This window comes from Chrysochloris asiatica, unplaced genomic scaffold, assembly GCF_000296735.1.
Source record: "Chrysochloris asiatica unplaced genomic scaffold, ChrAsi1.0 scaffold00152, whole genome shotgun sequence".
In the NCBI taxonomy this organism is placed as follows: Eukaryota; Metazoa; Chordata; class Mammalia; order Afrosoricida; family Chrysochloridae; genus Chrysochloris; species Chrysochloris asiatica.
Window position 1 is genome coordinate 7662858 of NW_006408670.1, and position 4674 is coordinate 7667531.

Consider the following 4674-nt stretch of genomic DNA (forward strand, 5'->3'; position numbering starts at 1 on the left):
TTTGAGTTGTGGTGTTGGAGGAGAATACTGAAAGTGCCATGGACTGCCAAAAGAACCAATAGATCTGTTTTGGAAGAAGAGCAGCCAGAGTGCTCCTTGGAGGCCAGGATGGCTAAGCTTCGTCTCTCGTACTTTGGACATTTTGTCCGGAGGAAACAATCTTTGTAGAAGGATGTCATGCTGGGTAAGGTGGAGGGTCAGAGAAAAAGAGGAAGACATTTTGGAGTCGTCTGACATGTAGCTATCTCTATGTACATGGATATGTTGGACTGATCTGCCAAGTATGTAGCTCTCTGTAAATGAACATATAGAACTTGTCTGCCATGTAGGTCGCTCTCTGTATATGATCACCTTTTACACATCTGCCATGTAGCTAGAACTCAGTATAGGGAAATGTTGTACTACCGTGCTATGTAGCTAGCTCTCTGTATATGGACATTTTGGATTCGTCTGACATGTAGCTAGCTCTCTGTACATGGATATGTTGTAGTGATCTTCCAAGTAGGTAGTTCTCTGTATATGAACATATTGGATTTGTCTGCCATGTAGGTGGTTCTCAGTATATAGACAAGTTGGAAATATCTGGCATGTATCTAGAAACCTGAATATGGACATGTTGAACTACTCTGCCATGTAGCTAGCTTTCTGTACAAGGATATGTTGGACTGATCTGCCATGTAGACAACTCTCTGTATATGAACATATTGGACTTGTCTGCCCTGTAGGTGTCTCTCAGTAAATGGACAAGTTAGAAATATCTGGCATGTAGCTAATATCCTGTATACGGACATGTTGGACTTCTCTGCTATGTAGCTATCTCTCAGTGTATGGACACATTGGACACATTGGCCATGTACCTAGAACTCTGTATATGGAAATGTTGCACTACCCTGCCATGTAGCTAGCTCTCTATATTTGTACATTTTGGACTCATGTGCCATGTAGCTAACTCTCTGTACATGGATATGTTGGACTGATCTGCCAAGTAGGCAGGTCTCTGTATATGAACATATTGGGCTTGTCTGCCATGTAGCTAGCTCTCAGTATATGGACATGTTGTACATCTCCTTTGAGATGTAGCTATTACCTTGTATATGGACATGTTGTACTACTCTGCCATGTAGGTAGCTCTCACTATATGGACACTTTGGACATATCTGCCATGTAGCTAGAACTCTGAATATGGAGATGGTGTGCTACTCTGCCATGTAGCTAGCTCTCTGTATTTAGACAAGTTGGACTCATCTGCCTTGTACCTAGAACTCTGTATATGGAAATGTTTCACTACCCTGCCATGAATCTAGCTCTCTGTATATGGATATTTTGGATTCATCTGCCATGTAGATAGCTGTCTGTACATGGATATGTTGGACTTATCTGCCAAGTAGGTAGCTCTCTGTATATGAACATATTGGATTTGTCTGCCATGTAAGTGACTCTGAGTATATGGACATGTTGGACACATCTGCCATGTAGCTACTACCCTGAATATGGACATATTGGCCTATTCTACCATGTAGCTAACTCTCAGTATATGGACACGTTGGACACATCTGTCATGTAGCACTACACTGCCATGTAGTTAGCTGTCTGTATATAGAAAATTAGGACTCATCTGCCTTGCAGCTAGAACTCTGTATATGGAAATATTGCAGTGCCCTGCCATGTAGCTAGTTCTGTGTATAGGGATATTATGGACTCGTCTACCATATCCTAGATCTCTGTACATGGATATGTTGGACTGATCTGCCAAGTAGGTTGCTCTCTATATATGAACATATTAGACTTGTCTACCATGTATCTAGCAGTATATGGACACGTTGGGCACATCTGCTACATAGCTTGTACTCTGTATATGGAAATGTTACAATACGCTGCCATGTATCTCGCTCTCTGTATATCGACAAGTTGGACTCATCTGCCTTGTACCTAGAACTCTGCATATGGAAATGTTGCACTACCCTGCCATGTAGCTAGATCACTGTATATGCACATTTTGGATCTGTCTGTCATGTAGTTAGATCTATATACATGGATATGTTGGACTGATCTGTCATGTAGGTAGCCCTCTGTATATGAACATATTGGACTTTTCTACCATATAGCTAGCTCTCAGTATATGGACAAATTGGACACAAGTGCCAAGTAGCTAATACTCTGTATATGGAAATGTTGCACTGTATTGCCATGTAGCTAGCTCTCTGTAAATACACAAGTTGGACGTATCTGCCTTGTAGCTAGATCTCTGTATATGAAAATGTTGCACTACCCTGCCATGTAGCAAGCACTCTGAATATGGACATTTTGGACTCATCTGACATGTCCTAGCTCTCTGTTCAAGGATATGTTGGACTGATCTGCCAAGTAGGGAGCTCTCTGTATGTGAACATATTGGACTTGTCTGCCATGTAGCTAGCATTATATGGACATGTTGTACACATCTGCCATGTAGATAGAACTCTGTATAAGAAATGTTGCACAACGATGCCATGTACCTTGCAGTATGTATATAGACAAGTTGGACTCATCTGCCTCGTAGCTAGAACTCTGTTTATGGAAATGTTGAACTACCATGCCATGTAGCTAGCTCTCAGTATATGGACATTTTGGACTCGTCTGCAATGTAGCTAGCTCTCTGTACGTAGATATGTTACACTGATCTGTGAAGTATGTCGCTCTCTGTATATGAACATATTGGACTTGTCTGCCATGTGGCTAGCTCTCAGTATATGGACATGTTGGACTTATCTGCCATGTAGCTAGTACCCTATATATGGACATGTTGGACTGCTCTGCCATGTAGCTAGCTCTCCGTGTATGGACACGTTGAACACATCTATCATATACCTAGAGCTCTGTATATGGCAATATTGCATTACTCTGTCATGTAGCTAGCTCTCTTTAAATACACCAGTTGGACTCATTTGCCTTTGTATCTAGAACTCTGTATATGTAAATGTTGCACTACCCTGCCATGTAGCTAGCTCTCTGTATATGGACATTTTGGACTCATCTGCCATAGAGCTAGCTCTCTGTAAATGGATAAGTTGGGGTGATCTGCCAATTAATTACCTCTCTGTATATGATTATATAGGACTTGTCTACCCTGTAGGTGGTTCTCAGTATATGGACATATTGCACACATCTGCCATGTAGCTAAAACTCTGTATATGGAAATGTTGCACTAGTCTGCCATGTACCTAGCTCTAGGTGTACAGACACGTTCGACACATCTGACATGTAGCTAGACCTCTGTATATGGAAATGTTGCACTACTCTGCCATGTAGCTAGCTCTCTATATATCGACAATTTGGACTCATCTGGCTTGTACCTAGAACTCTGTATATGGAAATTCTGGACTACCCAGCCATGTAGCTAGCTCTCTGCATATATGGACATTTTGGACTTGTCTGCCATGTGGCCAGCTCTCTGTACATGGATATGTTGGACTGATCTGCCAAGTAGGTTGCACCCTGTATATGAATATATTGGACTTGTCCCCCATGTAGGTGGCTCTCAGTATATGGACACGTTGGACTTATCTGCCATGTACCCTGAATTTGGACATATTGGACTACTCTGCCTTGTAGCTAATTCTCATTATATGGACTCGATGGACACATCTGCCATGTTGCTAGAACTAAATATATGGAAATGTTGCAAGACCCTGCTATGTAGTTAGATTTCTGTATATAGACAAGATCGATTCATCTGCCTTCTAGCTAGAACTCTGTATATGGAAATGCTGCACTACCATGCCATGTAGCCAGCACTCTGTATATGGACATTTTGGACTTGTCTCCCATGTAGCTAGCTCTCTGTACATGGATATGTTGGACTGATCTGCAAAGTAGGTAGCTCTCTGTACATGAACATACTGGACTTGTTTGGCATGTAGCTAGCAGGATATGGACACAATGGACACATCTGTCATATAGATAGAACACTTTATATGGAAGTGTTGCATTACTCTATCATGTAGCTAACTCTCTGTATATAGACAAGTTGGACTCATTTGCCTTGTACATAGAACACTGTATATGGAAATGTTGCACTACCCTGCCATGTAGCTAGCTCTCTGTAAATGGACATTTTGGACTCATCTGCCATAAAGCTAGCTCTCTGTACATGGATATGTTGGGCTGATCTGCCAAGTATATAGCACTCTGTATATGAACATATTATACTTTTCTGCCATGTAGCTAGCTCTCAGTATATGGACACGTTGGAAACATTTGCCATATAGTTAGAACTCGGGAATATGGACATGTTGGAGTACTCTGCCATGTAGCTAGCTCTTGGTATATAAACAATTGGTACTCATCTGCTTTGTAGCTAGAACTCTGTATATGGAAATGTTGCAATACCCTGCCATGCAGCTAGCTCTCTGTCTATGGACATTTTGGACTCGTCTTCCATGTAGCTAGCTCTCTGTAAATGGATATTTTGGACTGATCTGTCAAGTAGTTAGCTCTCTGTATATGAACATATATGACTTGTCTGCCTTGTATGTGGCTCTCAGTATATGGACCCATTGGATACATCAGCCATGTAGCTACTACCCTGAATATGGACATGTTGGCCTACTCTGCCATGTAGCTAGCTCTCAGTATATGGACACATTGGACACATCTGCCATGTAGCCTGAACTCTGTATATGGAAATGTTGTACT